This window comes from Chlorocebus sabaeus, chromosome 4, assembly GCF_047675955.1.
Source record: "Chlorocebus sabaeus isolate Y175 chromosome 4, mChlSab1.0.hap1, whole genome shotgun sequence".
Lineage (NCBI taxonomy): Eukaryota > Metazoa > Chordata > Mammalia > Primates > Cercopithecidae > Chlorocebus > Chlorocebus sabaeus.
In genome coordinates, this window is record NC_132907.1 from 28,528,760 (window position 1) to 28,551,148 (window position 22,389).

General features: G+C 39.9%; 1 protein-coding gene and 1 pseudogene across 2 annotated transcripts in view; both read right to left on the reverse strand.

The window, feature by feature from the left end:
• Positions 1–22,389, reverse strand: part of MAST4 (microtubule associated serine/threonine kinase family member 4) — a 579,655-nt gene that overhangs the window by 543,649 nt on the left and 13,617 nt on the right. The gene's annotated exons all lie outside the window — the stretch shown is intronic.
• On the reverse strand, positions 2,550–2,701 carry LOC119618360 (U2 spliceosomal RNA; annotated as a pseudogene).

Here is a 22,389-nt window from a genome sequence, read left to right on the forward strand (position 1 = left end):
TACCTGATAAACTAGAAACGAGATCTCTAGGTTGCAGACAGTGTGCAGAGGGGTGCACTGTACACAAATGTAGGGGTAAATAATGGCTAATATCCTTCACCTACAAAATAAGCACCACATGAGACAAACACTGCCATTCCCATTTCACAGTTGGGATTTTAGCCCAGATGACTTCTCTAAAGGCCCTACTCAATTTGTATTAATAACATGAATCCCATCATTAGGGCTGGCATTTAAAAAACACTCCCCACATTTCTACCACTCCAGTAGTTACTTTGCAAAAGAACAAATGAAAAACACTAAGGAAATAACTCTACATTACTTCTAACAGCTTTCTTCAGAAGCTGACAACAGTAGAACTATCAATAGCACCATATTCTGAAGTGGTGGGACTTAGGACTCCAACATATAAATTTTAGGCAATTACAATCTAACCCATGACACCTAGATTTTAAGGATTTTTCCCAGGAAAATAACCCAAAGGAGAAAAATTTTACGATGTCAAGCATATCATTGTAATAAAAACCCAAAATCAACTGATGAATAGAACACTCTCAAGCATCTCCCAACACAACAGAGCATATAGCTTGCAGGAGCATGGGGGTCTCAAGTCAGACTGCCTAGGTTCAGTTCAAATCCCAGCTCTGCCAATTATTAATGAACAACTCTTGGCAAATTATTTAAATTCTCTTTGGTTCAATTTCCCCTTTGGTAAAATGGGGATGGCAATATCTACTTCATAGGTTTTTTTCAAGAATTAAATGAATACAATAAAATCTCATCACAACACTATATAAAGGGTCCAAGATGTTAAATCACGCAAAATGTAAAATCTTCTTCTTGTGAGGTTATATCTAGGGCAAGCTTGTGCTGTTAGCCTGGCTCCAAAGCACCCAGCAATCACCAACAGCTTTATGACCAAAGTTACATTATTTGGCGGTGTTGCTGGGGAGCTTATTGTACATACAAAGTATTACCTAGCACACAAAAGGCATTACGTAATGATTCACTCTCCCAACTCTGTTTTCCCACAGCTCACTGTGACACTCAGCCCTACTGTGGCTCCTTTCCTTCATGTGTGTATGTGTCTTACCTCCTCAGCAAGACCCAGTACTGAAATAAGAGATTCAGATTTTGAAATAAAAGCATGCACAAAACAAGAAACTCCAAATTCCAGAATGTTTTTCATTTAACGCCTCATTCACTGCTTTATGTATAGCAACTCCTTACCCCCTACTTAGAAATTACCATTAAGCACAGCTTTCTAGGACACAAGGACCAGAAGACAGCAAACAAAAAGTCCGTTCAGTCCATTTATGGCAACTCACAGATTTTATTTGTTGAAGTCCTTAGGCCTTTACTGACAAACTATTCATTCTTATTTGATCCACAATTCTAACTAATCCACAATACTAACTAATCTGATCACCTGGTTTCCAGATCCATGGCAGATTAGAATCAACAAATTGAGAGAAAAAAAACATGGAGGCTACTATAGGAAAAAAAACGATAAAAATAAGGCAGGAGCCAGACCAAGGCTCAAATTTTAAAAAGTAAAAATAAGGTAGAACCCAAACCTCAGTAGTCTGAAGGCACTCAGAAAAAGGACAAACAGCAGCCTTGCCAATTGCTCCTGAATGCAACACCTTTACGGCCTAGCACATGTGTCTGTAATGTTACTCCTGAGCCAATGTTAAACAGTTTAATTATCTAGAAATCTATAAGGCACCAGAGATTCAGACAGATTGCTCTATGGAACCACTTCTTTATTTTTAAGTACTAATGTTCTCTGCTGGGATAAGCTATCTGAGAAAACTGAGATAATGAAATAATGTTTTCTCAAAGAGCTCTAAATAGTCTGTGTTTAACTATACATACTGTGATAAAAACCAGTTAATGAGATTTGCCAGGTGGAACCTTATAGAACCTTTAGAGAAAATAATAAATATAATATGTGAATACTTTAAATTTCAATAATAACTCTAAAGTGTTTGTAAATTTGTTTTCTCACCTATATTAAACTCCCCTTACAACTTTGTTTATGCTGTCTATAACGAAGTCTCCTTTTCAAGACAGAACAAGGATAAACCTCAGTCTAGATGTTACCCAAGTCACCTCCCCGCAAATCACAAAATCCAAAATTATAACTATTCCCCACTGTATTTAAAGAGTCATAATTTTCCCAAAATGATGAAAACAGGATGCGGAGTTGACATGATAATGCTGCAGAACAAAAGTGATCAAGTTTTAAAGACTTTACTAACTCTTCATAACCAAAAAGTGACAGTTTGACATCACCGCATTCTGACGGCCAGAGTCTGTAACATCCTAGAGCAGTGGCTTTCACCCTGGTTGCACATCAGAAGCACCTGGGGAACTTCAGCAATACCTAGGCCCCATTCCCAGGAGTCTGATTTGATTGGTCTAGACAGTGGGACCAAGGATTTTTTTTCCCAGGTTCCTCTAATGATTCTAATATGCACCCAGTGTTGAGAACCACTCCCTAGTATGGTCCTTTCTTATCTATAAAGATCCGACCTAACAAAGTTAAAAATTGTTATTAAACATTTTACCCCATTCTGAAAAAGCCCATCACTCTATCCTTGTTACTTACAAGTTAATAGTTAAGGCAAATATTTCAAAGTTTCAAAATAAAACTATATTCCTACACTTGATCTTAGCCAAAAGGCCAAGAAGCGATAATAAAACTATATTCCTATTCAAATGTTAATATTAGCTACTCATAGACATCTTTCCAGTTGGTTAAAATTATTGAGCACTAATAATAACTTGTTAATAAGTTGTTTTCATATTAGTCCACAAGTTCCCATTCTTTCATCAGCTCCCAGCAGCCAGAGGCCATGGGCAGACAATTCCTTGTGGTCTGATAATATCTCAAGAGTATTCCATCACATTTCAATTTATACCAATGGAACGGGAGACAGGCAGACAGCAGCTGCTATAAATGTGGTAAAAACACACTGAAGCTCCACTTGAAATTCCTTCACTGAGATAAATGGAGATATGTGTGGGCCCAGGTGGAAATGGTTCAAAATCTTAAATACGAAATGCTCTCAGTAATTTTCTAAACCTTGAGCAGAGCAGGACAGCTGGGATGGGAAAGAAAAAGGCTTCCAAAGGGAGAGGCCAAGGCACAAGTCTGCCAGGCTCATCACAGAGCTAACTGCACAGGTATCAAATGCAGATCTCCCTGAAAATATGCTTACCTCTTCTAGTTTGCAGTAACACTACCAGTGTCAAAACCAGAATTTGCAACAAGCCTTCTTCAGGAATCTGGGTGCAAGGAGAACATATTTTATATGCCAAGTATGTTTTTTTTTATCTAAAGGGATTCTAGTAAGAATCCCAGCCTTCCTTGGCACCCTGTCCCTGGATATTGGTGATTATCAACGCAAGCTCAATTTCCAAAAGATCTCAGCCTGCACTCTCTCTCTCTGCTTTCAAAGCACATGAAGATGACCTTAAGAGGACAACACCAGTATCTGCTGAGAAGGTTTTTCTCCAGAAAATGATAATATTGTTTGCATCCCTAATGTAATCATGTTTTTAGCACGATCTCTCAGTGTCAGATATTATACAATTCTAGGTAACTCTGGACTATCTATGGGAGGGACATTGCTAAGGACACTGTACATTCACTATTCAACATTTCCTATGTTACGGAAAATTTTATCAGACCTCAATACCAAGAAAAGCTCTGCTTCTCCTGAGTAACTGCTTTGCTTTTGCTTTCAGAATACTGAATCACATAATCATGTTTCCTTCTTTGCCAAGGCTGTTATAATGCTACGAAATCCAGAAGCAAGTTTGGCCCTCCTCTTCCAGCAAATACATAGGATCTGCTATCATACATTCTTGTATGCTAACTTCACCATGGCTTTCCCCCTGCCCCTCTATCTTTAATTTTCCCTTTGCTGGGGCAAGTTGATTGAAGGTAAAAAATAATAATCATAATAATAATTTTTCCTTTGCTCCAATTTCCCAATCAATTAATTTTATCCTCTGAGCACAAGTAGAATTCCCTCTATAATCAATAGGAAGGAATTCAACGTGACTGCGTTAGATGAAATCACTGTAAATAATCAACGTGTCATGTTAGCTAAATAGATAAGCAGCAATTTCCCCCTACATCTTTGGTCTACTCACAATGACCTTATTTTTAAGTAGTTCTGGAGCCTACTTGAAAAAGAAAAAAAAAAAGCCAGGCACCGTGGCTCATGCTTGCCACCCCAGCACTTTGGAAGGTCAAGGCAGGAGGAACGCTTGAACCTAGGAGTTTAAGACCAGCCTAGGCAACACAGTGAAACTCCACCTCTACAAAAAATAAAAAATATTTAGCCAGTGTGGTGGTGTGTGCCTGTACTCCTAGCTACTTGGGAGGCTAGAGTAGGAGGATCACCTGAGCTCAGGAGATTCAAGGTTGCAGTGAGCTATGATTATACCACTGCACTATATAGTCTGGGCAACAGAGCAAAACTCTGCCTCTAAAAAACAAAAAAACAAAAACAAACAAAAAAAACACTTAAAAATCAATTTTAAAAAATTTTAAAAATCAAAGAAAGTTTTGTTTTTAGCAACATAAAACAGCAATTGGTGGGGACAGGGTGGGGGACAGAGCACAGACAGCGTTTTGTCCAGAGGAGCTGAAAGGTACTTATTCTGTTCGAACTTCCAGTAAGTCTGAAAGAGCATGGTGTGAACCCAGTGAAACTGGGGTGACAATATGCAAGACCTCACAGTCATATGACTTAACTGGGATTAAACCAATGAAAATGTTGTAAAAGCAGCTTTACAGCTCCCTATTTCAGCTTTTTTTTTAAAAACAGATAAACTCTAGTTTTTGCTATAAGAAGTTTTTTCTTTAATAATACTAAAATGATAATGACTGTGATAAATGGTTAGAAGAAAGATGGCAGTCATTAATGCAGGTCACGGATGCCCAAATTGTATATGCTGAGTTTAATTATTTGCAGCCATTGCAGCATCTAAAAATTCTCATGTGAACACACCACTCCTCTATCTACAATGTTCTAATCCAAGTCATCCATGACTGCTACCCTGGCGAAGTCTTACTTCTCAGTCTTGCCTTCCTTTCAGTAGCATTGAATATGGTTGATCACATTCTCTTCCTCAAAACACCATTTTACTTGCCTTCCAGGACACCACCATTTTCCTTTTAAACCTTCATATGGTTTGGCTGTGAACCCACCCAAATCTCATCTTTTAGTTCCCATAATCTCTACGTGTCATGGGAAGGACCTGGTGAGAGGTAATTGAAGAATGGGGGCAGGTATCCCCATGCTGCTTTTCTCATGATAGTGAGTTCTCACAAGATCTGATGGCTTTATAAGGGTCTTTTCCCCCTTTTGCTTGGCACTTCTCCTTGCTGCCGCATGTGAAGAAGGACGTGTTTGCTTTCCCTTCCGCCCTAATTGTAAGTTTCTTAAGGCCTCCCCGGCCCTGCTGAACTGAGTCAATTAAGCCACTTTCCTTTATAAATTATCCAGTGTCACCTGTCTTTATTAGCAGCATGAGAACAGACTAAAACAAACCTCCTATCTTTGGCCATTTGACCTAGTATCCTTTGCTAGTTACTTCATATCTCCCTGACCTGTAAGCCATGAAGTGCCTTGGGCATTGCTAACTATCCCAATGATCCCATTGGTCCCACAGCTTTCTCTACCAGCAGACTCCCCAAACATCCCTCACTTGGGTATCCCTTCCTGACTTCCATGCTTTTATCCAACTTTTTTTTCTCACATCTCCACTTAGGCGTTTAACAGAAATCTCAACCCTCACCCCTTGAAAGGATTTTATACCTTTTATACCTTACAGCATGGCATTTTCAGCACTGACACAAAACTCTCTAATAAGACAAAGGTAAGACCACAGCATTTGTCTTATGAGAAACAGGAAACACTGCTTACAGTCTTTAAATCATTACTGCACTTTAACTGTCACAAATTTGCAATGCATTTGGGAAACAATTTGCAAATGTTCTAGCTGAGAATTTACAGAACATTTTAAGCAGACATTACTGTCATAAATTGCTTACTGGTGCTGTATTTTACATGTTACTTAAATATACTAACAGTGCAGCGGAAGAGTATTGCACCTTCTTCAAGATATACAGTGAGAACCATCAGTAGTGCATGGAACCCATGATTTTTCTTTAACAGCTCTATTTAGATATTGTGAACATGAAAACTGTATGTATCTAAGAGGTACAACTTGATGCTTTGGAATACATATATATTGTGAAACGCATCTCTATTACCTCTAGTTACCATTTGTGCACGTGTGTATGTGAGAAGATTTAAGATCTACCCTTTTAGCAAATTCTTAGTATATAATACAATATTAGCTTCACCATGCTGTACATCAGATCTTCAGAACTTCATCTACCATAACTGAAACTTTGTACCCTTTGACTAATATCATCCCATAACCACTCTCCTCTCTGCTTCTATAAGTTTCAGATTTTATATTATTTATATTTTAGATTCTACGTTACATTATATCATGCAGTATTTTTCTGTGTCTCATTTTGCTTAGCATAATATCCTCTGGCTCCATCCATGTTGTTGCAAATAGGATTTCCTTCTTTTTAAAGGCAGAATAATATTCCATTGTATACATATATAGCACATTTTCTTTACTCATCTCTTGAGTGACATTTAGATTGTTTCTACATCTTTGTTTCTGTGAATAATGCTAAGAACATGGGTGCAAGTATCTCTTTATGATCCTTATTTCAGTTCGTTTGGATATATAACCAGAAGTAGGATTGCTGGGCCCTATGGTGCTTCCTTTTTTAATTTTCTCATGAATTTCCATACTGTTTTCCATAATGGCTATACTAATTTACATTCCCAATTGTGTACTAGGATTCCCTTTTCTCCATATCCTCACCAACATTTATCTGTTGTCTTTTTATGGTTTTGACTCTTTTTCCTGATGAAGAAAGATGTTGAGCACCTTTAAATATACCTGTTAGCCATTTAAATTTTTTCTTTTGACAAGTAACTATTTAGGTACTTTGCCCATTTAATTGAATTATTTGTATTTTTGGTATTGAGTTGTATTCGCTCTTTATATATTTTGTATGTTAATCCCTTATCAGATATACAGTTTGCTAATATTTTACTCAACAAGGGTTATATCCTTGTCATGGGGGTGACAGGCCAGCATTTATAGTGTTGCCTTGAGGAATACTGTATTTATAAATAGTGCTTTTGTTGGAAAACATCCTTCTGCAGGCCTAAAGACCACAGAAGGAAACTGAATGCAAGAGAGGTTGGTCTTCTCCCATTCTGTAGGTTGTCTTTTCATTTATCTCAACCTAAATCCCATATTCAATACAATCTTGCTGGAGAAGACAGATACACACACACATACACACACACGAAGGAAAGGAACAATATGGCCAAGTGTCACAGTGAGCTGAGGGAGACCACCAGAATTAGGAGAATTAATGTTTTTTGTATGCTAGGTAGTGCTCTAGAGCTTTGCATGTACAAAAAAAATGACTTCATTTTGATTATTTCCTTTGCTATGCTGAAGCTTTTTAGTTTTATGTAATATCATTTTCGCTTTTGTTGCCATATCCGAAAAATTACTGCCAACAGCAAGGTCAAGAAGGTTTTCCCTGTTTTCTTCTAGGAGTTTTACAATTGCAAGTCTTATGTTAAAGTCTTTGATCCATTTTGAGTTGATTTTTGTGACCGGTGTGAGACAGGGGTCCAATTTTATTCTTTTGCTAAAAAGGTTATCCTTCCCACATTGCACACTTGGCGCACTTATAGAAATTGTTGACCATAAATATGTAGGTTTATTTCTGGGCTCTCTATTCTGTTCCATTGGCCAATATCTCTGCTTTTATAGCAGTACCATGCTGTTGTGATTACTACAGCATTGTAATATAATTTGAAGTCAGGAAGTTTGATGCCTCCAGCTTTGTTCTTCTTGCTCAAGATTGTTTTTGCTATTCAGGGTCTTTTGTGGTCCCATATAAATTTAGGGGTAGTTTTTCTTTTTCTGTAAAAGGTACCATTGAGAGTTTGATAGGAATTACTTTTAATCTGTAGTTTGGGGTAGTATAAACATTTTAACAGGCTGGGCGTGGTGGCTCACGCCTATAATCCCAGCACTTTGGGAGGCCGAGGCAGACGGATCACAAGGTCAGGAGATGGAGACCATCCTGACTAACATGGTGAAACCCCGTCTCTACTAAAAATACATAAGAATTAGCCAGGCCTGGTGGTAGGCGCCTGTAGTCCCAGTTACTGGGCAGGCTGAGGCAGGAGAATGGCATGAAACTGGGAGGCAGAGCTTGCAGTGAGCCGAGATCGTGCGACTACACTCCAGCCTGGGTGACAGAGCAAGACTCTGTCTCAAAAAAAAAAAAAATAAAAAAAATTTATATTAATTCTTCCAATCTGTGAACATGAGACCTTTCCATTTATGTTTTAAATTTCCTTCATCAATATTTTATAATTAAATGTACAAGTCTCTCACCTCCTTGATTCCTAAGTATTTTATTCTTTTTCTTATGAGATTTTCTTAATTTTCCTTTCAGAGACTTTATCGTTGATGTATAGATATGCCACTGTTTTTGTATGTTGGTTTTTAATCTTACTTTACCGAATTCACTGATCAGTTCTAACAGTTTTTGTGGAGTCTTTAGGATTTTCTATGTATATATGATCATGATATCTACAAACAGACAATTTTGCCTCTTCCCTTCCAATTTGAATGCCTTTTCTTTTTCTTGTCCGTTTTCCCTGCCTAGGACTTCCAGTACAATGTTGAAGAGAAGTGATTACATATGGCATCCTTGCCTTTCTCTAAATCTTAGAGGAAAAACTAAGTTTTCACCCATTGATTATAGCATTAGCTGTGGGTTCTTCATATACGGCTTTTACTAAGTTCCTCCTATGGCTATTTGGTTCAGAGTTTTTAATCATAAAATAATGTGAAATTTTGTCAAATATTTTTTCTGCATCTGCTGAAATGTTTTTATGGTTCCATGCTGTGAATGTGGCATATCACATTGTATGTACATTGAACCATCCTTGCATCCCAGGGATAAATCCCACTTGGTCACGATGTATGATCCTTAAAATGTACTACTGAATGTTGTCTGCTAGTACTTTATTGAGGATTTCTGCATCTATGTTTATCAGGGATTACAGCCTGTAGTTTTCTTTTCTTTTGGTGTCTTTGTCTGGCTTTAGAATCAGGGCGACACTGGCCTCATAAAATGAGTCTGGGAATGTTCCCTCTTCTACTTTTTGAAAAGCATTTAAGAGGGCTTGGTATTAGTTTTTTGAACCATGGTTCTTATAAGGCCATCACCCTTGTAGCCACCAGATGTCAGCCCACACATCTCTCTGTGTTTGAGGGCTTCCCTGGTGACCCACTGGATATCAGGGTTTCTTTTGATAACTTTATGGATCAAAAGGGATTCACCCAAAGGATCTGTGTCATCTTCACCTGTCCCATAGGAATTCAGTACTCTCAGGGACCCATAGTAGCACAAAGTTCATAACTTAGCACCAGACTGAAGGCTATGAGCAAACCCCACCACGGACAGCACAAGCTGCAGCCTTAGGAACAGGACACCTATGGCCACCAGCGCACACACAAACTCGGAAGATGGCATAACTTTGGTTAGCTTGACATCTCACTAGGGTGCTTTATTGGGTCTGGGATTCTGTGCAGCAAGGTTGTCGTTAGGCTGGTTGCCCTACATCTTCCCCACTCCATAAATGGCACATTACCCTTTTGAGTTCACCTGGCCAAAAACTTAGAAGTCTTCTTTGATTTTTCCAGTTCTTATCTCCCATTTTCACTCTGTGAGCAAACTCTGTCAAGTTTATGTTCAGTACACATCCGGAGACTGTTTGCTTCTTACCACCTCTACTGTCAACCTGCTCCAAGCACCATCACCTCTCACCTGATGACTGCAGTAACCTCTTAATTGATTCTCTGTTTTCACTCCAACCTCTTTATTCTATTATCTATACAGAAGCCAGTGAGCCTGTTAAAAATTAGGTCATGTGACCCTTCTACTAAAAACCTTCCAGTGACTATGCAATTGACTTCCAAGCTTTAAAAAAAAGGGGGGGGGGGCCTTACAAGGACCTACAAGGTGACATGACATGGCCCTACACTTCATTCCTAGCCTTTGATCTCATCTCCTACAACTCTTTCCCACACTCATTCTGCTCCACTCTGGCCTTCTTACCATTCCTTAAATTCTTGAGATATGTTCCACCTCAGGCCCTTTGCACTTGCTGTTTCCCCTTCTCTCCAGACAGACACATGTCCAGACACATCATCTTGTTCAAATCTTCACACAAGTCACTTTCACGGAAACATCTTCCTTGACCATGCTGTCAAAAACTATAAATATCTCTCACCCCACACCCCAGCACTCCATATTCCATTTTATTTTTCTTCTTAGGGTGCACTACCATCTAACACAGGGGTCTGCAAACTATGGAGACTGTGGGCCAAATCTGGCCTGCAGCATGATTCTGTAAATAGTGTTGTTGGAACACAGCTATACCCTTTCACAGACACATTGGCTATAGCTGCTCTCACACTACAGTGGCAGGGTTGAGTAGTTGCAACAGAAACCATCTGGCCCACAAAGCCTGAAGTATTTACTATTTGGCCCTCTATAGAAAACAATTGTCAACTCCTGCTTTAACCCGTTGCCTAACGTATTATCTGTCTCTTCTCTATACAATATAAACCCCATGAGACCAGGGACTTTTGCTTGCTTTGTTCATCACTGTATTCCCAGTGCCAGTAACAGTACCCGATGCACAGTAGGTACTCAATTAGTATTTGTTGGGTAGATGGAAGAATGAATAAATTGGTATGGTTGACTTGAAAGGTCTAGAACACACTAGTGATCTTTTTAAACCATTTTTATTGTGAAATATGCAGAAAGTACCTAAAACATAAAAGCAAAGTGTAATAAATAAATATAGAATACTCTTGTAACCACCACGCAAGTAAATAAGAAGATATGGCTAATGCCTTTCAAGCCAAAATATTATGCTTCTCTAAAAACCAAATTAACTAAGATGCAAAGTAGAATAAGAGCCCTGTTTTCTCTGCATGCTCTGGTTCTTAGACATGCTATCCAAACATTTTCTCGCTGCTACTCATACAATAGCACACCGCGAGACAAAAGAATGAGAAAAATTCCAGAACCTCACTTATTATAAAGCCACTCTGTTAAGGCACATGCCATTTAAGTTAAAGTTGCTTTACAGTAGGGCTTTGGACATTTTGAATATAATCATCTTCTGTTATTTGAGGTCCCCAGAATCAAATTCTACTCTAAAATGAACATGACACTACTGAGGCTACCACCTATTTATGTAAATCTCTGACTTCATTTTTCTTAAGTATTTCTGATCCCTCAGAACAAAAAATTAACACAGTCATCCTCAACTCCTCTTCATTTATCTCTCTCTTCACTTTAACAGGACACTGCTGCTGGTGCACAGAGAATTCAGGGGAAAAAAAAAACAATCTATTGAGAAACAATTCTGACTTAACAGCTGTGTCATTTCCTATACATGTCTCCCTTTCTCTGAATTAGGGGGGACATTTGCATTAAAACAGTATCTCTTTTACTTAGAATGCACCTGCTTGGGCTGATTAAGCCACAACTAAAGTCACAATCTTCCACTTTTGAGCTCCCTACCATTCTAACAAAATGAGTTATCACTTCCGGTGAGACATTAAAAAAAAGAAATCAGGACCTGTAAAAACAGAATTGTCCCCATATGAGGTGGAGAAAAGATAGACAGACTCAGAGGTAGGAGAAAAAAAGATGTAAAAAACAAGGACTAGCAAATATTTTCTCATAAAATCTACAAAAATGTTAAGTCTCAACTTACAGATAATTACCATTCCCATAAATGAGACTACTGCTCACAGAGCTAAATTTTTCTCTACTACAGCATTTCTACAGACATGTGACATATTGTTTTGTTTTACTAAAGGCCATACTTTGTTGGTTTTTTAAAAGCCATCAGTTAGGGTTGAATGCCATTATTAACGGCAAGTATTAGAGATAATGTGCCCATACCAATTTCACACAATGATACTTTTTATTATTACGAATAAAGAAGTACTACAGAACTTTGTTGAAAATTTAAAACTGTACTGAGCTTTTACAATATTTTTAATTTGTAGGCATAACTTCATATGGTTTTAATGTGAAGGGAAAGTAGTATTGTGGACTTCTATATATTTTCCCCACTCACAAATATTTACATGTAATACAATATAATTGCTTTGTTGTGAAAGTGCTAAAGAAAACACAAGCATCCACCTTCTACTATACCAGGGTTTCACCTTCAGCATAATGGGATATGATGTGTCCTGTAGAATATTTTGCTAACAATGAACTATAATCATCAGGTAACAACTATTTTTAAGTACTACCCTTTTCCTTACTCCATGAAAAAAAAGAAAGCAAGCTAAGTCTTTCATTCAAGACCTATATTTAAAATACTAAAATTCTGGTATAATATATATCCTATAAAGTCTATATACCTTGTATCTATATATCTTGTATATATCCTACTTTCAGATATTATATATATATATTTACATATATATAAAATACTTTTTTCTTTATAGGGCTAAGTACATATACAGTGTTGGTAAAAATTTACAAATCTATTGTTTCAAACAACAAAAAGGTGACCTTGATATAAATTTTTTTAATTAAATCTACTAAATTATTTTCTTTCCAGATATATGAGTAAACAGAGCATCACTATGGTAATAAAATAAAGAAGTACGCCGAATAGGAATCTGGCAAAATATGTACAAGGTTAATAAAATTTAAAATATTCCCCAGAATGGAGTATTCTGAGACTATGCACAGAAATATCTTAGTCATATTGACTCAGTGGGGGGAAAATTAGTTTATTTCATTCCCCTCAACAAACTTACTTTGTCACATACATGAGCTTCCTGTATAGATTCACAAGCACACATCTGCACCGGTGTATATGAGGAGAATGTATCATTCTCTATATCTCTATTAGGAGAAAAGGGTATAAGCAGCTCAATAAAATTCCACAGGATCCTGCAGGCATTGACATTACAACATGAATTTTTATGAGTTTTCAGGGAGAAAAATATTCCTAACGAAGGTTGATAAGACCTGACAGCTCCGAGTGAATGAAATACATATACCCTGGGGCTCTCATTCACCAAGTCCCTATTCTGAGGGTGGCACAGGCATAATTCGGTACCCAGCAAGCCCCTGATGTGTTTAGAGCTCAAAGGTTCAGGAGCAGAACCCCCGGTAAATCCCCAAATGCAAAACTGTCTACTACAGTTACTCCTGCGAAAAGTTACTCTCTCACAATGGCCATACTTCTATTTGAGGAACCAAGTACTAACAAATGACAAAAAAGTGTTAGATAGACAAGTGTTCTCTTCACCTGCTAATTTCTTTTATTTCCACTGTCCCTACTGCCTTCCACAAGACTTGGGGTGACAGGCCAGCATTCAGTGCATTGCCAAGAAAAGAATACTATATTTATAAAATGGTGCTTTTGTTGGAAAACATCCTTTTCCAGGCTTACAGACCACAGAAGGACACTCATGCCCTGGAAAGGGAGACAGGCAGGCTTCCTTCTCTGTCTCCTCTCTCTTCCCATACTCAAATATCCATCCGTTCAGCAAAATTAAGTCAGAAAAAAAAAAATCCTTTTCTTTTTATAAAACGTGCACTAGCAATTCTCAGACTACTAAAAGAAATGAAAAGCACAATATTCCTAATGGGAATAACACTTTTAATAGCTGCCTTGCTATTTGAGGAGCCACTCAAAAATGATCAGGGTAAACATCAAAAGTCACATCTAGTTAATCTGAAGCCTTTTAAACCAGCGTGTCTGTCTCCCCTCAATACAGAGGGAAGTGTTTAGTTCTGTAATGAGACATTAATGTTCATCCAACAGGTTAGGCTGGGGTGGTGACATAAATTTGTAAGTATGCTTTTAAGCGAAAACATGCACACTAAAATCTAGAGTCTTCTACATGTTAACAAAAATAGTCATGAACAATGCAAGTAGAACCAAGTGTCCAAAATCCTTTGTTACACTGAGGGAGAAGGTCAGGGAAAATCAGACAGTAACAAAGTCAGACACTTGAAAGACAAACAGACAGGTTCAAATCCTGTCCCTCTCACTTACTGAAGACCCAGTGACTTGAGTTCTCTGAAATCCCTGTTTCCTCACCTATAAAACAGGGCTACTACCCTGCACCCTCACAGACTTGTTGTGAGGATCAAAGGGCTGATGCGTGCAAGCATCTAGCATAGTTCCTGCACAGAAAAGGCCGGGGGCAGGAAAGAGCACTCGGCAGTAAAGACTCTCTTTCTCCACAAGCCAACGGGCAGGAGGCCAGTGCTCCTACAACCCTGGTAACTCACAGAACCACCTGGCAGGCCTTTAACACACATAGACACGCAGAGTCAGGGGTCTCCCCGATTCCTCCCAGAATCAGGTCTCCCAGTGTAGACAATGTCAAAGCTCCATAGGGGATTCAAATGGAGTCAAAGCAGGGACCAAAAATACTGCCCTAGCACCTAGTTCCCTATCCAAGCCCAGCTGCCAGGAACATAGGCTAAATACTCTGCTTATTGCATTCCTGGCCTTCCTGAGCACTGTCTTTCTCCCTTTATTAGTATGTGTTCATGTTTTACTTTGTTCATGGTCACTGGCCTTTCCAAATCCGTGCTTCTATGGTAAGCTCCGCAAGGGTGTACCATGGGGAGGGGTGGACTGTAGAGAAAGGGTGAGCATGCATGTGGACAAGAGGAACAGAAAGAACAAAGGGTATGGTCATCTACTGGGTGCTACACACTGTCCCAAAGTTTAGAGGCTTAAAACCGCTACTGTTTCATTTTAACTCACAATTTTGTGAGCCAGGAATTCAGGCACAGCTCAGCAATTACGCTCTACATAATCGTTTACATTTTTAAAAGTAACTGTCAATAAATCGGTATGTCCATTCATGAGAAACTTTTAAACAGAAAAAAATAATAATAACCCCTCTCTGCTTTTACTGACCCGAAATGTGAAAGAGCACTGGTTTTGAAATCATGTGAATCATGAGTAAATTTAATCTCTGTAAGTTTCACTTTCCTTAACCAGGAAATGGCGATATCCCCCACCTTACTGGCAAGATTGAGGATGGAATTAAATGCCATAATGTACAAAAAGCACCTGTGCAGTGCCCAGCATTGGCCTTCTTGGAGGCCTACTGCATGCTGTGATGCACTAGCCACATTTTCAAAAGCTCAACAGCCACAGAGAATCACTTCTCATTAATGGCATCAGAAAACCCAAACATTTTAATGAGATACTGCTCCTGGTTGTATTGGAAGGTAATTTGAGTGCCTCATACTCCATTTTAATGCTTTCCTTTACCTTTTAGAAAAAAATCCAGCCAATTAAATCATTAATGACAGATTTAATGTTCTCCTTTCAGTCCAGATGTGAATGTGCAAGGTGTCTCTTTTCAAGGCTCAACCACTTTAGTTAAAACAATTTTTTCCTGGCTTTCTATGTTTTTATAGCATGTTATTACACAGATAATTGAGCACTGCAATTCAGCAACCAATTGTAGAGAAGAGCTGCCAGCAAGCAGTGCTGTCAGGGAAACTTATTAGTAAAAGGAGAGAAAGGGGCAGCACTTACTATTTACGCAAGGAAGTCTTACTCTTCTTGTCCAGAATTTGCTTTTGCAAACATTTTGAAATGTGTGCCTATTCAGAAGATAGAGTGTGCAGTGTCCAGGCACTCTCTTAAGCTGTCCCTTCACACAGAGGTCCCTGCCAGCTGCCATTCAGGAGCCTGAGAAAGCAACACCCTGGCTTCTTGGGGGTTTTACAGAACTTGTCAATCCAAAAGAGAAGCCCTTCACCTCCAAAGAGGCCTGCTCTGGGCTTCACCCTCCTCAACCAGCACTCTGAGAAGGCCCTGGGGAAGAGAACCAGGAGCCCTGAGACACCTGCCCCAGATGTCCAGCCAGCCTGAGCTGGTCTTATTCCAGACAGTTCTGCCTAATGGGTGACAACTGACCAGCTAGAAAGCCAGACGTCTAGAAAATAATTCCTATGTATTATTTGAACATATAATACTTAAAATTTAAGGGAAAAAATTTAAAACATCTCTTCTTTGAATCCAACTCTGAACTGCTCACCTTGATAGGGGCTGGTCGGTAGGTAGGGGGGATCACATGGACTGAATGTGAAAAATGTATGCACCACACCTGCCTGTGATCCGTGGGGGAAAGTGAGGGATCTCTTTCCTAGAGTTCTTCTTCAATCAGTCTCTTGAGTGGCTGGCATTCGTTTCAGAGCTTCAACTTCCCTTAAGCTGCAGAATAAAAGTTTTCCTCTGTGCATTTATTTGTTCAACAAAGATTTACTGCATACTGGGAAGCAACTGCTGTGACTATGAAGATGAATAAGGCAAGCAAGGGCTCTGCTCTCATGTAGCTTGCAGTCTGGAGTGGGGAGAAAACATCACAACATGGCAAGGGTAAGTTCATTAACAGACCTTTGGTAATGCCAAATGCAAGAAGCAGCTACCTTGCTGAGGGCAGACAAATGGGAGAGACAGAAGGAAAAATGGGACCTTTGAGATAAGAGATCCTTTTCAATCTGTCTGGATCTCAATACTTTCTTTCTCTGAGTCAAGGATCTCGCTCTGTTGCCCAGATTGCAATGCAGTGGTGCTATCACAGCCCACTGTAGCCTCAAATTCCTGGGCTCAATCTTCCATCTCAACCTTCCAAGTAGCTGGGACTACAAGCAAGCACCACTATACTCAGCCAATTTCTTTTTCTTTTTTTTTTTTTAGGGAGACTGGGTCATACTATGTTGCCCAGCTGGTCTTGAACTCCTGGCCTCAAACGATCCTCCCGCCTCAGCCTCCAAAAGTGCTTAGATTACAAGCATGAGCCACCATGCCTGCCCACTTTTCTCTTGAGATCAAACTCATTCTGATTCCAAGGGCTATGGTAGAAACTGATCCCTCAGAGCTATTCCTGGGATGTCACAGAAAGCAAAGGGCCTCTAGCCTTTTGTGCTTGCTGCCAAAATCCTCATGGTCACCCACAGGCCTGTAAAATCAGCATATCTGTACTTCTATGGCACCTGAACCTCTGCCAGGCAGGAAACTCGGTGTCTAAAGTCCAGCCTCCCCAGGCCCACCAAGTAGCCAGTGTCCTCTGTTGCCCCATGCTGCCACCAAAACGTTTACTGGGCCCCAACCCCTGTAACCCAGGACCCACTAATCTTGACTCCCTTCCTGGCCCAGGGAAATCTGCTCACTTTCTCCCTCTTCCCTCAAAACAAACAAACTACTCTCCACACCAGGACACACAGCATTCTCTCTTCTGTAGGTTTCAACTTTTTACAAAGCAACTGAGAGGAGCCTCAACTTCAAACAGCTTCAGTTTCCTGCCAGGCAAATATCCCCAAGGCAAGGCCTTTACAAGCATCCCGGTTCCTGTGTGAAATACCAGAAAAAGAAGACACAAAGTAAAAGACCCAGATTTAACAGCTCAAAAAATATTATTTTGCCACAGGTGCCCCACCCCCAAACAAAGCATCAGAAAGGATGCCTTGTTTTTCGCTGCAGACAAAAACATCTCCAGCAGGAGAACCCCACCACCTCCCAACACAAGGGGACTACAGATCTCTCCCTGCATGTGTCCCATGAGGTCCCTGCTGTCCCCAAACCTACATCCTGGCAGCCCCATCACGTTGGGAGGTGTAGGAAATACCACGTCTTTTTGTCTCTTTTTGGCACAAAAGAAATCTGCCAGTTCAAATGACAAGAGGGAACTTACTCTCCAGGGAATGAGAACATTGGGAGTCCCTTGAATGGTCTTCTCTTCTGCAACACAGAAAATCTCCAATAGAATTCTTCTCAAAACTTAATCCAAGATTGGGATCTCATGGCCCTTATCAAGACTCAAAGAATTCTAGAGATTCCAAATATCAATTCAATAAGGGCCAATAAACTTCTTGGCTTCACATGCCCCAAGACTAAAGCCTTCAGGAGTAGCTTCTATTCTATCATTTCCTGCATGGACTAGGTTGTCTGTGAGCTCCAGGTAGAGAGGGTGAATATTTAGTTTTTAAAGTTAAGATTAATCGCATGGTTGTAGCTACAAATTTCAAAAGTCCAGAGTACACACTGTGGTTATAATAGAAATAACTGAGACAGAGAATCTTTGAAGTAGTGGAACTGGCCAGACACCCACACAGGGCCTCACAGACTGCTTTCATAGTTAGTTTTCCTGAGGGAAAGGTAAAGGATAAGGGAAGGTAGGCCAGGCCAGGGAAGGTAAGTAGGGTGAAAGAGAAGTTCCGTTGGGAGTTTAATGTTAATTATAAAAGCTGAACTGCCCTAATTGTTCCATCCTGGCTTAGACATTTATACCTAGCACCTTCTCCTTTAAGTGTTCCCCATTCATGCTATAAACTCATTTTCACCAGTCCCCTTGGCTGCCTTGCTTTATAAATTTGCACGGCTTTTGGGAGCAGCCATGCTGCCACAGATGACCCCATACCAGTAAACCATGACTGGCATCCATGAACCCTGTGAGGAAGGAATTTTTCCCCTATGCTTATAGAATACTGACAGAGACAGATACAATCCAGACTTTCGGGTTTTGGGGGGTTTTTTTGTTTTTTTTTTTTAACAGATTAGGTTTTTCCTCAGTAGGTTCACTTCCCTCTCCACCTGCAAACATCAAGAATTAGCCACCTTGACAGGTTCTGCTTTATAAGACCAGTTACTTTGCAGCTGCTGAGAACGTCAGCCAATTCACACAGCTCAGAGGAATCAGAAAGCTCCTGGGGCCTGGGGCAGCCTGGCCACAGGACATCAAGACCTCACCCATGTGGCGGCTACACTGTGACGGGGGCCACGATTCCTGCCAAGAACTCAGGGGCTGAGAATTTCTCCTTGAAGAAGTTTTTCCAACTGTACTTTAGGCGAGACAGAAGCAGTGTTTGAAATTCTAACTAGGCCAAAATCATCACCACCCTAAATTTGGCAAATTTCAAGTCATGAGTAACCGAAAGACATCCCAAAGCAGGGGAAGAAAATGCTATCCCACAAAAATAAATAAATGCGTTATCTGATAAATTCTTATCAAACATACTTTCTTCCCAAAGTCTGGCCCCACAACAAACAAAAATGAAAGTTCCTCAGACAATGCCTTAGATGGTATTAATTGGGCTGGGCACAGTGGCTCACACCGGTAATCTTAGCACTTTGGGAGGCCGAGGCAGGAAGACTGCTTGAGGCCAGGAGTTCAAGAATGCCTGGGCTACACAGCGAGACCCTGTCTCTATTTAAATATACATATATTAATTGTAAACATTGTTTAATTACCTAGCAAGATACAAATCTTTTTTAAAATAAAATAGTACTCTTGATAAGATATAAAGCCATAAATAAACTGGTAATAGAGAAAACACTACAATCCTCATAGTATGTTGTTTCAGTAATTTTTAATTAGATACAAAATTACCTAAAAATATGTAAAACACAACCTGTCAATTATATTCCTCCTAAATATGACTTTTAAAGAGAAAAGCAGAAGGCTTTCTTAAGACTGTAACTATTTATAGCAAAGATACCTGATAGGCCAAATAATTTAAATCTGACACGACCTCCTCCTTTTCTTCTTTCCAATGCTTAAAATCGTCAAGGCACCATGGAAAATCCACTTACAGATAAATCCATCAGGTTGGTTCCCTCCCCATAGGCACTTTCAGCTTAACTCACATTGTTCACTTGATAGTGCACCGTGCACATTCAGGTCAAGTCACTATGTGTGCTCTGTCTCCTAACCCAACTACAGGTTGCTTTAGGCACTGACCAGATCGATTATTGCTTTTGCATCTTCCTTCCCTCCCCACCCATCAACTCCTACAGCCCTTTGCAAGTAGCAAGGTTCAATACCTGTAGACTTGACAAAGAAAAAGAACTGGCCGTTTCACACCAGCTCTACCCCCATAGCAAGCCGAGTTAGCAGCAGCCAGGGTACTCGGGGGAGTCCCAAACCTCACCACCAATAAGGGAGTCTTCACCAGCACTCGTTACGTGAAACGGTGCAAAGATAACACCCTTGCTCTCCAGGACCCTACATTTTACCCACTCAGTAGTCTAACAGTATTTTCTCCTTTTCTGCCCTTTAGAAGGTCAAGTGAGCAGGCAAGGGAAAGAAAAAGAAACACTGCAAAAAAGAAGCCTAAACCTCAGAAGTTGATTTGGCTCAACCCACTCACCCTCACAGTACTTTAAACACTGCCAGAGATATAGCTCCAGCCTGCGAATTTGGGTTAAAACAAGCCATACACACAAAACCTTGCTGTAATCAAGCCCTCATTTTCTAGGACATCCTAAGTGGGAAGCTGTTAAAGCTGCCTCTCAAAATTCAAATTATTCTGACTGCCCAAGATCTAAGAGTAATGACTTAAGTTTAATCTGTATTACACATTTAGAAACAAAATTTTGAACACCTATGAAACTCACGTTTAAGAAAACTATACCTTAGTGGCAATTGTTATATAATCCACCACTTTTCATTCAAATGAAAAGAAAGCAGCAGTAATTAAATATACATCCTTAGATATCCTTAAATATCAAAATAAATTTCTAAAAACTGCAGGTAACAGTATTTTAACAATTCAAGACAGTGACCATCTGATTACAGGTTTTTCAGGAGTACAAAGCGAGCACCTTCCAGTGTATCCCAGCAATGGCTTATACCTCTCATTATGAAATCAACTGGTAAGACTGTATTTATCATTTTTTAAAACCCATATTTCACTTTCCTTTCAAATGCCACAGAAAATCCCTAAAGAGAATCAAGAGAGGCTCTGAAGGAATCACTCTCATTGCTAGAACTTGACTATCAACTACTTTGATGGGGCCTTTGCCATGTCTTAGAAGAACAAATTGCACTAATTCCACAATGCAGCATTAACCCTCTCATGAGAGGAGGACAGAAGGAGGAAGGGAAAAGAGGAGAATAAACAAGCAGCTTGCAGCATAATAAATGAAAACATTGAAATGATGCAGACGTCCTTCCACAAACTCTGTGGGTTTAGGTTCCAAAAACAAAGAGGCCCCTAAAAACACACATTTGCGTGTAAGGTCCTCATTGGAACAAGGGCATGTAGCAATTATTTAAAGCCTCATCTACAGGAGCTATCCTACTATCTGAATTTAAACTAAAAGAAAAACCATGAGATAATTTAAAGTCTTAAAGTCTGCTGGTGAGCAGGAGACAGAACACGCAAATTAGAACGTGTTGCATAAAGAAATTCTGTTACACAAAGTAAAAAATGTTATGGACACAGGGCCCTTGGCTGTAACTATTTCTAGTGATAGTACTTGGTTTATTTTTAAAGGCATTCTGATGGATTTTCTGAAGTGACTACTTTGTCTCTTAAATTCTGAGCCTTCACTGGCATCTCCTCTTAGAAGTGAGCTGAAAAGCAGTAGGAGACATTTAGTTTTGTGTTAAAATTACTTGTTCCCATTAGTGAAGGAGTCTTGGGCATCCAATGAAGATGTCCTAAAGACAAAGAAAGGTCATGGCCATGTCTCCAAGAGGCTCCCCAGAGCCACAACGCGGCTGGGAGTGAAGGCGGAATGTGTGAGTTCCTTCTTCCAGCTTACCTGTTCCCTCATTCAGAACACCTAGGAGGGTAGGGCCCTGCTCCTCCAGGAGTACAGATGTTGAGAATTACCTGTGCACAGTCATCCATCCCAGAAGCTGCTCTATTGCCCAACACTACAGAGAAGAGAGACCTACCTTCAGCAGCCCCAGTGGAAATCATGTTCTAACAAAAAGCTAGAGGCAGCACTGCACCAAGGGGCAGGAGGGACTCACAGAGGCAGAGGGCCCTGGCGATGCTCAGGCCAGGTATTCACTCAACCTCTCTGGGCAAAACAGGGCGTAAAACAGCCTTTGGCTTTTCAGGTTCAAAATTCTACTGTCTTCACCATTTCTAGCACTATTATCCCATTCCTAGGAATTTATCATCCTGGGAACTAATTAAGCTTTTGTAGGCTGATCTAGAAGGCGAATCACCATTTAAAACTATGTGGAGGTAGACAAAGATTACAGAAGTAATCAAGCTGGGTCTCTAGAGTAAGCCCTAATCCAAAATGACTGGTGTCCTTATAAAAAAGGGAAATGTGGACAGAGATAGACATGTACAGACAGAAAATGTGAGGACACTGGAAGAAGGTGGCTATCAGCAAACCAAGGAGCACCCGA